The sequence below is a fragment of the Vombatus ursinus genome, unplaced genomic scaffold, assembly GCF_900497805.2.
Source record: "Vombatus ursinus unplaced genomic scaffold, bare-nosed wombat genome assembly UNPS02014832.1, whole genome shotgun sequence".
Lineage (NCBI taxonomy): Eukaryota > Metazoa > Chordata > Mammalia > Diprotodontia > Vombatidae > Vombatus > Vombatus ursinus.
In genome coordinates, this window is record NW_020954610.1 from 28631236 (window position 1) to 28643769 (window position 12534).

General features: G+C 36.1%; 1 pseudogene; it reads left to right on the top strand.

Annotated features, from left to right (window-relative positions):
- Positions 1-4201: 4201 nt before the first annotated feature.
- LOC114025832 lies at positions 4202-5445 on the top strand (annotated as a pseudogene).
- Positions 5446-12534: the final 7089 nt, after the last annotated feature.

Sequence of the window (12534 nt, forward strand, 5' to 3'; positions counted from 1 at the left end):
TCTATCTATCTATCTATCTATCTATCTATCTATCTATCTATCTATCTATCTATCTACCTATCTATCTATCTATACATACATACATACATATAATTTTTTCCCTCCAACTACCCTAATACTGATGAAGGTCTCAGGAGTTACAAATATCATCTTTCCACACAGGAATGTAAACAGTTCAACCTGAAAAAGTACCTTATGATTTCTCTTTCCTGTTTACCTCTTCATGTTTCTCTTCAGTCTTATATTTGAAAGTCAAATTTTCTGTTCAGCTCTGGTCTTTTCATCAAGAATGTTTGAAAGTCCTCTATTTCACTGAATGTCTATTTTCCCCCTGAAGGATTATACTCAGTTTTGCTGGGTAGGTTAGTCTTGGTTGTAAACCCACCTCTTCTGCCCTCTGGGAATATTATATTTCAAGCCCTGTGGTCCCTTAATGTAGAAGCTGCTAAATCTTGTGTTAACTTGATTATATTTCCAGAATACTTGAATTGTTTCTTTCTGGCTGCTTGCAATATTTTTCCTTGACCTGAGAGCTCTGGAATTTGGCTACAATATTCCTAGGAGTTTTCCTTTGAGGATCTCTTTCAGGAGATTATCAGTGGATTATTTCAATATCTATTTAGCCCTCTGGTTCTAAAATACCAGGGCAGTTTTCCTTGATAATTTTTTCAAAGATAAAGTCTAAGTTCTTTTTTTGATCATGGCTTTCAGATAGTTGAATAATTTTTAAATTCTCTCTCCTGGATCCATTTTCCAGGTCAGTTATTTTTTTCAATGACATATTTCACAGTGTTTTCTGTTTTTTCGTTCTTCTGGATTTGTTTTAGAGTATCCTGATTTCTCATAAAGTCACTAGCTTCCAATTTCTCCATTCTAATTTTTAAGGAAGTATTACCTTCAGTAAGCTTTTGGACTTCCTTTTCCATTTGGCCAATTTTGGTTTTTAAGGTATTCTTCTCCTCATTGACTTTTTGGACCTCTTTTGCCAATTGGTTTAGTGTTATTTTCTTCAGTATTTTTTTGGGTCTCCTTTAGCAAGCTGTTGATTTGTTTTTCATGGTTTTCTTGCATCACTCTCATTTCTCTTCCCAGTTTTTCCTCTACTTCTCTTACTTGCTTCTCAAAATCCTTTTTGAGTTCTTCCATGGCCAGGGACAAATTCATATTTTTCTTGGAGGCTTTGGATGTAAGTGGTTTTACTTTATTGTCTTCTTCTCATTGTATGTTTTGATCTTCTTTGTCACCATAGAAAGATTCTATGAAAATTGGAACTCTAACACATTGTTGGTGGAATTGTGAAATGATCCAACCATTTTGGAGAGCAGTTTGAAATTGCCCAAAGGGCTATAAAATGGGCATATCCTTTGACCCATCAATATTACTTCCAGATCTGTATCCCAAAGACATCATAAAAAAGAGAATAGGACCCACATATACAAAAATATTTATAGCAATTCTTTTTGTGTTGGCCAAGAATAGGAAATTTAAGGGATGCCCATCATTTAGGGAATGGCTGAACAAGTAGTGGTATATGAATTTAATGGAATACTATTTTGTGATAAGAAATGATGAGCAAGTAGACTTCAGAACAACCTGGAAAGACTTGTATGGAGTGATGCTGAGTGAAGTGAGCTTGACCAGGAGAATGTTGTACACAGTAACAGCCACATTGTGTGATGACTAACGTTGATAGATTTAGCCCTTCTCAGCAATGTAAGGATCTAAGAAATCTCCAAAGGTCTCATGATGGAAAATGCTATCCACATCAAAAGAAAGAACTATAATTTTTGAATGCAGATTAAAGCATAGTATTTGCTATTTTTTCTTCTGTATTTTTTTGATGGTTTCTCCTGTTGGTTTTAATTCTTCCTTACAACAAGACTAACATGAAAATATGTTTAATAGGAATGTATAATGTATAGCCAATATCAGATTGTGTGCTGTTTTGGGGAGTGAGGAATGGAGGGAGGGGGAGAAATATTTAAAACTCAAAAGCTTGTGGACGTAATTGTTGATCAATCAAAATAAATTAATAAAAATTAAAGTAAACAAATAAACTAAAAGTAATTTGCAGATGAAAGGAATTAACAATGAGTGGGATCAGTAAAGACATGTTGAAGTAGGTATAACTTTGGTGAAATTTCATGCAATAACCCAGGTAAGAGGTGATGAGTATCTGAACTAGGTTGGTGGCTATAAGAGTAGAAAGAAGAGGATATATAGAAGAGTTGTTGAGATGGAAGAAATGACAAAATGTGGCATGGTTTAGTGGAAAGACAACTTTTCTCTTAACATAAGTTACGTATTAACATGGAAAAGTCCTTTATCCTCTAGATGCCCCTAGACAATTTTGTAAGATTTTAAGTTACAGAGTGAGAGCCTATCAGTATTGATTCTACCAAAAATATATAGCCCTTTTCTCATAAAAACAAAATAAAAAGTGTATTTTATTTGATAGTATTTGGAGAGTAGATATAAAATTGAGGGAAAGCTACCCTTTCAAAGTACCTGCCAATAAAAATATCCTTCCATTTTTATGTAAGCAGAATTTAATCAATTATAGGATCATAGAATTAGTGTTTAAAGACATTTTGGAAAACATATAGCATGAAAATATTATTGTACAAGTAAGGAAAATAGGACTCAACTAAGAACCCCATTATATAAAGTAATAATTATCAAATCACATCTTTGAATACAAGTCTTCTGACTTAGTATCGATCATTCTTTACACTGTACCAGGACTCAGAGACAGATTGACAGCCAGATTTTGAATATATCTGAGTCCTGTAGGCCAACAGGGACCTTTTCTGAAGTAATTATTGATGTTTATGATAATTAATTGCATAATACAGAATACACTCAATATAATTTTTTTTGAGTGTAAAGAATTCAAACTGGAGCTAAGAGAAAATTACTGCCAGGATAGAGCAGAGAATAGATCTGAAACTTCCTATTTAGGAACTGAGATAAACAGATCAGATTCAATGAACTCTCATTACTTGGCCCTTTTTTCTAGTTGCTCCTTAGTAGTGCAATCGATTTCAGCATAATCATTTAGAGTTAGATTACTACATACCTGTTTCATTCCAGTACATTTCATGGATAGCTCTTATTTGGATTATCTTTTGGTCTCTATTATGGACAAGTCTTCAGTAAGTACCAGCATCACCTGGTAGCTGTCATTTACTAAAGGTTAAAACTCTGAGAAGGAAAGATTAAACTTCACCAGAATGTACCAAATACATTTTTAAAACTGTCTGAACAAGGGTATATAAAGATAGAAATCTCAGTTGAGGCTTTAGAAGATAAGTTCTTCAAAGCAAAAGGTCAAGTAATGTTGCCTTTGATTAGTTCCAACATTAACAGATGGGGGGGGGGGGAATAAGATAATGAAAAAGAAATGTTAAAAAAAATGAAAGGAGACCAGGACAGTCTAGTTTCTTTTCTTTTAATTAATTTATTTTTTGTTTTTAATATTCACTTCCATAAGATTTTCAGTTCCAAATTTTATCCCCATCTCTCCTCTCCCTCCACCTCAAAACAACATGTGATTTCATATAGGCTCTACATATACATTCATATTGAATCTCTTTTTCTTCTCTTATTTGCTAAAGCTAACATTTCTAATACCATAGTGAACAGTAGTGGTGATAATGGACATTCTTGTTTCCCCCCTGATCTTATTGGACATGCTTCTAGCTTATCCCCATTACATACAATGCTTGCTGATGGTTTAAGGTAGATGCCACGTATTATTTTAAGGAAGACTCCATTTATTCCCAAACTATCCAGTGTTTTTAACAGGAATGGGTGTTGTATTTTGTGAAAACCTTTTTCTCTCTCTATTGAGATAATCATATGGTTTCTGTAAGTTTTGTTGGTGATATTGTCAATTATGCTGATAGTTTTCTAATATTGAACCAGCCTGGCATTCTTGGTATAAATTCTACCTGGTCATAGTATGTTATTATCAAGATAAGTTGCTATAATCTCTTTGCTAATATTTTATTTAAAATATTTGCATCTATATTCACTAGGGAAATTGTTCTATAATTTTATTTCTCTGTTTTGACTCTTCCTGAATAAGGATATCAGCACCATATTTGTATCGTAAAAATAATTTAGGGGGGTCAAGGGTCATACCCTGGCCTTAGCCACAGACTCAGGCTTCCGGGGTCGGGTGTACTTAGTCACTGCCATGACCCTGGGCCCGGGTCTCCAAGTCTCAGGCTCCCACTCCGTGAAGTATTTCCACATTGCCACGTACAGGTCTGGAGCTTGGGGTTGGGGAGGTTTATCTCCCTGCGCTACATGGACGATCATCAGTTCCTGTGCTTCAACAGCGCCAGGGTGAGTCTGAGGGATGTGGATGAAGCAAATGGACCCGTCGGACGACTGGTAGCAGAACACGTGGATCTCCAGGGAGAATGCACAGAATTACCTAGTGGTCCTGCTGAACCCGGGTGGCTACTTCAAACAGAGCGAGTGCGGTCTCCACACCATCCTGAGCATGTTCGGCTGCAAGGTTTCCCCCGAGCTCACCTTCAAGCGCAGGTTTGACAAATATGCCTATGAAGGCCACGACTACCTAGTCTTGGATATGGAGACCTCTACGTGGACTGCGTCGGTACCCCCAAGCTGTGAACACCAAGTGCAAGTAGGAGGAAGAGAGGAGCTACAGGGAGAGAAATAAACCATATCTGGAGGAGTGTGTGCTGTGGCTGAAGAAGTACCTGGAGATGGGGAAGGATACACTGAAGAAGGCAGACCCTCCTTCTAACCCAGTGACCCTCCACACTGCCCCTACGGTGCCAGGCCTAGGACTTTTACCAGGCAGAGATCTCCCTGACTTAGCTGAGAGGTGGGGAGGAATAGCTGCAGGACACGGAGTTCATTGAGACTAGGCCAGCAGGAGATATGACCTTCCAGAAGTGGGAAACTGTGGGCTTGAACTCTGGCCAGGAAGGGAAATATACGTGCTGAGTGCAGCACAAAGGACTGTCTGAGACCCTCACCCCGAAGTGGGAGCCACAGTCCACATCCACCTGGCTCATTGTGAGGGGCATTGCTGTTGTCCTCATCATCATCATTGCAGTCATTGCTGGAGTTGGGATCTGGAGGAAGAAGAATTCAGGTGGAAAACGAGGAGACTATGTTCAGAATGTAGGCAATGACATTGTGCAGGTGTCAGATGTGTCACAGCCAAAGTTTGAGAGAATTCCCTGGTATGGACCTGAGGAAGAAAACAGGTCTCTAGTCCTGGTGTTGTTCCTGTTGACCCCTGACTTCTCTCCCCACCATTGTCCTCTGGGATTCTCATTGGACCCAAGGGCCCAAGGCCAGGGAAGCATCATTAGGGCCCTTACCCTGTTCTCTAAGGCCACCCTCCTCACCTACTTTCTTTCTGCCTATCTCACTCTGCAGAGAGACAACCAGCAGTAAGGGCCATGGAAATGAGCCCTCCTTCACATTGGATGTTACACTGACCTCTGGGATCTTTGCCTGACTGCAAAAAGAGCCTAATGAATTATTGTTCTTGAATCTTCAGCTTTTCTCCACAATCTCAGCTGTTCTGCACATTTGGGTGGGGGATTATGGGAGACAGGATGACAAGGTGGAGATGTTCTGGACATATGAAGGGGAAAATAAATGAAAGTTTGGAGAAAAAAAATTAGTAGGACTACTTCTTCACCTATTTCCCCAAGTATTCTATATAGTATTGGAATTAATTTTTCTTTAAATGTTTTATAGAATTCACTTGTAAATCCATCTGGCCCTCGATATTTTTCCCTAGGGAGTTCAATGATGGCTTGTTTAATTTCTTTTTTTTTTTGAAATGGGGTTATTTAAGTATTGTATTTACTCTTCTGTTAATCTGGGCAATTTATATTTTTGTAAATATTCATCCATTTCACTAAGATTGTTAGATTTATTGGCATACAATAGGACAAAATGGTTCCTAATTTTTGTTTTAATGTCCTCTTCATTGGTGATGAATTCATGCTTTCCATTTTTGTTACTGGTAATTTGGTTTTCATTTTTCTTTTTTTCTTTAATCAAATTAACCAAAGGTTTATCTTTTTTCATATAGTTCAATAGTTTTCTTAATTTTAATTTTATTAATATCTCCTTTGGTTTTTAGTATTTCTAATTTGGTATTTAATTGGGGGTTTTTAATTTGTTCTTTTTCTAGCTTTTTTAGTTGCATGCCAATATATTGATCTCTTTTTCTATTTTATTCATGTAAGCATTTAGAGATATAAAACTCCCCTAAGAACTGCTGCTGCATCCCATGAGTTTTGCTATGTTGTGTCATTATTGCCATTCTCTTGGATGAAGTTATTGATTGTTTCTATGATTTTTTTCTTTGACCCATTCATTCTTTAGAATTAGATTTTTTTTTTTAGTTTCCAATTAATTTTAGTCATTCTTTTCATGGGCCTTTACTGCATATAATGTTTGTTGTATCATGATCTGAAAAGGATGTAATTAATATTTTTGCCTATCTGTGTTGTATTGTGAGGTTTTTATGCTCAAGTACATGATAAATTTTTGTGTAGGTGCCATGTACCACTGAGAAAAGGCATAATCCTTTCTATCCCCATCCAATTTTCTCTAGCAGTCTACCATGTCTAACTTTCAAAAATTTTATTCCCCTCCTTAACTTATTTCTTGCTTATTTTCTAATTAGATTCACCTAGTTCAGAGAAGGGGAGATTGAGGTCCCACACTAGTATAGTTTTGATATTTCTTCCTGTAACTCCCTGAACTTCTCCTCTAAGAATCTGGATGTCATACCACTTGATGCATATATGTTTAGTAATGATATTATAATGTCTTTTAGCAGGATGCAGTTTCATTCTTTATCTCTTTTGGTTAGATCAATTTTTGGTTTTTCTTTGTCTGAAATCAGGATTCTTACCCCTGCCTTTTTTTTATTTCAGCTGAAGCATAATATATTCTTCTACAGCCTTTTATCTCTACCCTGTGTATATCCCTCTGTTTCAAATGTGTTTCTTATAAACAACATATTGTAAGATAATTTTTTTTTTTGTAAAGCAATTGGAGTTAAGTGACTTGCCCAGGGTCACACAGCTAGTACGTGTCAAGTATCTGTTCTGAGACTGGATTTGAACTCAAGTCCTCCTGACTTCAGAGCCAGTGCTTTATCCACTGCACCACCTAGCTGCCCCAAGATTATGGTTTTTAATCTATTCTGCTATTCACTTCTATTTTATGGGAGAATTCATCCCATTCACAGCTGTGATTACTGTCTGCGTATTTCTCTCCATCCTATCCCCTCATTTTATGCTTTTCTTTGTCGTTTCTCCCTTTCCCTTCTCACTAAAATTTTACTTTTTACCACCACTTCCCTCAGTCAGCCCTCCCTTCTATTAGCCCCATACCTTTTCTTTCCCTTTTGCCTTACTCCTTCTTTCATCCCTTCTATCCCTCCTCCCTTTGAGAGTATATTTTCACCATGGTCAAATGACAGTGTGTTAGATATGTCTATGATTACAAACAGGCCAAAGTGAATGCTGACTAATATAGTCAATAAGATTACACAATTATTGCACAAGTCATTTCTTGATTACTTGACACATCAACTTTAGGAAAGTGCTGAGGAAGGCAGACAGCTTGTTCAGGGTGAGGCAGGTGAGGCAGAACATGTAGACCACCTCACTGAGGATGTAAAGCAATGAAAGGAGAGAAGAAGACACCCATTTGAAAAATCTGCTTCACATTACAATAGGTATTTCTCAGGTCTTAAATCATAAACAAAATTTCAAAAACTGAAAATCAAATATGTAGCTTCCTTTGAACAAAATTACATAAATTTTATATTAAAAATAAAAGCATATGAATTCTGAAAATCAGCCTCTCACCTTATATAAGCAGGAGTTCTTTACCTTTTGTGTATCATGGACCCCTTTGGCAGTCTGGTGAATTCTCTTTAATTCTCAGAATATTATTTTTAAATTAATAAAAGAAAAAACCTAGAGTTACAATGAAAACAAATTGTATTGAAATAAATTTATTTTCTTCCTCATCTAATATCTCAGTTCCCCTGAAATCTATCCATCTACATACAGAGCACAGGTTAGAAATTCACAGTACACATTAAAATAATGAAATATTTTATAAAAATATTTACTTTAACAATATTATATTAATGACAATAATAATATTTATGGCACCTACAATTGCTAGACATTGTTCTAAGCACTTTATAAATATCTCATTTGATCATCACAACAACATTGGGAGGTAGTAGGTATTAAAGTTGAGGAAACTGAGGCAAACAGAGGTTAAAATACCTTGCAAAAGATTATAGTTAAAAATTTCTGAGGAGTTATTTTTTTCATATTTTTCCAGTAAAGTATCAGATCCTCTACTTTATTTACACATTGTTCTTTGTACCTTAGTATATTTTCTTTTATCTGTTAATTTATTTAATTTTAGTTTTCAACATTCACTTCAAAAAGATTTTGAGTTCCAAATTTTCTCCCCTTCTCATCTCCTCTTATCCCAAGATGGTGTGCATTCTGAATACATCTTCCCCTAAACTCCCCTCCCTTCTATCTCCTCACCCCACTTTCTCTTGTCCTCTTCCCCTTTGATTTTCCTGTAGGGAAGGATAGATTTCTATACCCCATTGCTTGTATATCTTATTTCCCAGTTGCATGTGAAAACAATTTTTTTTAATATTTGTTTTTAAAATTTTGGGTTCCAAATTTTCTCGCTTCCTCCCTCCCCACCCACCCTCATTGAGAAGGCAAGCAACTTGATACAGGTTATACATGTGTCCTCATACAAAACACTTCCATAGCAGTCATGTTGTATGAAAAACTAAGTATATTTGCCTTCAACCTGTCCCGCCTCCCATTTATTCTGTTCTCACTTTTGACCTGTCCCTCCTTAGAAGTGTTTGCTTCTGATTATCCCCTCCCCAAATATGATGTCTCTGAATCTGCCCTCCCTGAATCTGCCCTCCCCTGTATCATCTCCCTGCTCTCTGCTCTCTTCTCCTCTCCAAGTCCCTGTAAGGTAACATAGATTTCTATACCCAATTGAGTGTGTATGTTATTCCCTCTTTAAGCCAAATCCAATGAGTATAAGATTCACTCATTCTGTCTCACCTTCCCCCACTTCCCCTCCACTGTAAAAGCCTTTTTTGTCTGTTTTATGTGAGAAAATTTACCCCATTCTACCCCTCCATTTCTCCTTCTCCCAGTATATTCCTCTCTCACTCCTTAATTTTGTTCTCCAGATATCACCCCTTCATCTTCAACTCACCCTGTGCCCTCTATTTATCTATCTATCTATCTATCTATCTATCTATCTATCTATCTATCTATCTATCAATCTATACATACATATACATTTTTTTCCTCCAACTACCCTAATACTGACAAAGGTCTCATGAGTTACAAATATTATCTTTCCATGCAGGAATGTAAACAGTTCAACTTTAATAAGTCCCTTATGTTTTCTCTTTCGTGTATACCTTTCCCATGTTTCACTTGAGTCTTGTATTTGAAAGTCAAATGTTCTATTCAGCTATAGTCTTTCAATCAAGAATGCTTGAAAGTCTTCTATTTCACTGAATGTCCATTTTTCCCCTGAAGAATTATACTCAGTTTTGCTGAGTAGGTGATTCTTGGTTGTAATCCTATCTCCTTTGCTCTCTGGAATATTATATTCCTAGCCCTATGGTCCCTCAATGTAGAAGCAGCTAAATCTTTGTTATCCTGATTGTGTTTTCACAATCCTTGAATTATTTCTTTCTGGTTCCTCACAATATTCTCCCCTTGACCTGGGAACTCTGGAATTTGGCTACAATATTCCTAGGAGTTTTTCTTTCAGGATCTGTTTCAGGAGGTGATCAGGGGATTCTTTCAGTTTCTATTTTGCCCTTTGGTTGTAAAATATCAGCGCAGTTTTCCTTGATAATTTCTTGAAAGATGATGTGTAGGCTGTTTTTTTTTTTTGATCATAGCTTTCAGGTAGTCCAATAATTTTAAAATGATCTCTCCTGGATCTATTTTCCAGGTCAGTTGTTTTTCCAATGAGATATTTCACATTGTTTTCTATTTTTTTCATTCTTTTGGTTTTGTTTTACAGTATCTTGATTTCTCATAAAGTCACTTGCTTCCAATTGCTCCATTCTAATTTTTAAGGAATTTTTTCTTCAGTGAGCTTTTGAACTTCCTTTTCCATTTGGCCAATTCTGCTATTTAAGGCATTCTTCTTCTCATTGGCTTTTTGGACCTCTCTTCATCATTTGGATTAGTCTGTTTTTAAGGTATTATTTTTTTTTTATTGTGCCTTATTTATTAAAGGACAAAAATGTACAGAAGCTCAGCTTGAAAACACTTACAGATCTTTAGTTGAAGGAACTGTACATAGTAGAAATTTAGTAAGATTTAATAACATTTAAAATGTGTCATAACTCAAAATTTTTCCTCTGTTTGACTTTCTTCCTCCCTGATCAATCCCAATTGATGAGTAAAGAGTTGCTTATTAATAAACTCACCCTCCTAAAATACTAGGCCACAGGTTCTTAACCTTTTCTGTGTCACAAACCTCCTCTAGCATTCTGGTGAAATCCATTGAGTAAATCCTTTCTCAAAATAATGCTTTTAAATGCATAAAATTTAAAAAGTATGTAAGATGACAAAGGAATCATTATATTAAAATATAATTATTCAAAAATAATTTTAAGTCCATAGAATCCCTAGGTTGAGATTTACCTTGTTAGACACTATATGAACAATTTTCATACCATTATTGCTATATCCCCAAAAAAAGGGAAAAAAAAGAAGCAGCTTTAGCCTTCTGGGACTGAGGAGCTTTAGACAGGAAATTATATAAATCCTACAGCTTCACTTTGTATTCACGTCTCTTGTCCTTCCCTATATATGCTCCTGGGCCTTTGATTTTCTTGGTAACTTCCCTGATCATTCCTTGAGTACTTATGTAGTGGTGATGGTTTCTTCTTTTTCAAGTTTTGGTACATATGGGGCATTACTTTTTCAATTCTTCTTATTCCTACATCTCTCAACCTTGTTCCACAACTGTATAGTCAAGTCAGCAAGGATTTACTAAGTGCCTACTATGTAGCATGCACTGTGGTAATTATTGGGGCTTCATATACACGTAGAGATATCCATTATGTGCAAGGATTCTGCTACTATCATCTCCGTTACTTGTATAACATGTAAGTAACATATGTACCATATATATGTTACATATATAATCTAAGATATTATTTTCTTCAGTATTTTGGGGGTGTCTTTTAGCAAGCTGTTGACTTGTTTTTCACTATTTTCTTGCATCACTCTCATTTCCCTTCCTGGGTTTTTTTTTATGTTTTAATGTATTTTTATTTATTTTTGTTAAATATTTCCCAATGACATTTTAAATTATTTTTTTATTTTTAACATGTGTTTTGAAAACTTTGGGTTACAAATTTTCTCCCTTCCTCCCTCCCCACCCACCCTCATTGAAAAGGCAAGCAATTCCACACAGGTTACAGGTATGTAGTCATGCAGAACACTTCCATAGTAGTCCTGTTGTGAAAAACTAAGTATATTTCCTTTCATCCTATTCTACACCCCATTTATTCTATTCTCTCTTTTGACCCTGTCCCACCTCAGAAGTATTTGATTTTGATTCTCCCCTCCCCCAATCTGCTCTCCCCTCTATCTACCCCCTGTTCTCTTGTCCCCTTCCCCCTTATTTTCCTGTAGGGTAAGATAGATTTCCATACCCCATTGTGTAATTTATTCCCTCCTTAAGCCAAATCCTATGAGAACAAGATTCACTCATTCCTGCTCACTTTCTCCCATTTCCCCTCCACTGTAAAATCCTTTTGATGTTTGTTTCATGTGAGATAATTTACCCCATTCTACTTCTCCCTTTCTCCTTCTCCCATTATAATCTTCTCTCACCCCATAATTTTATTTTCCAGATATCATTCTTCAATCTTTGACTCACCCTGTGCCCTCTATCTATCTATCTATCTATCTATCTATCCATACAGACATATAATTTTTTCCCTCCCACTACCCTAAGACTGACAAAGGACTCATGAGTTACAAATATCATCTTTCCCTGCAGGAATGTAAACAGTTCAGTCTTAATAAGTCTCTTAGGATTTCTCTTTCCTGTTTAACTCTTCCATGTTTCACTTGAGTCTTGTACTTGAAAGTCAACTTTTCTATCCAGCTCTGGTCTTTTCCTCAGAAATGCTTAAAAGTTTCCTATTTCACTGAATAACCATTTTTTACCCTGAAGCATTATACTCAGTTTGGCTGGGTAGGTTATTCTTGGTTGTAGTCCTATCTCCTTTGTCCTCTGGGATATCATACACCATGCCCCCTGTACCCTTAATGTAGAAACTGCTAAATCTTGTGTTATCCTGATTGTGTTTCCACAATACTTGAATTGTTTCTTTTTGACTGCTTTCAATATTTTCTCCTTGACCTAGGAATTCTGGAATTTGGCTATAGTATTCCTAGGAATTTT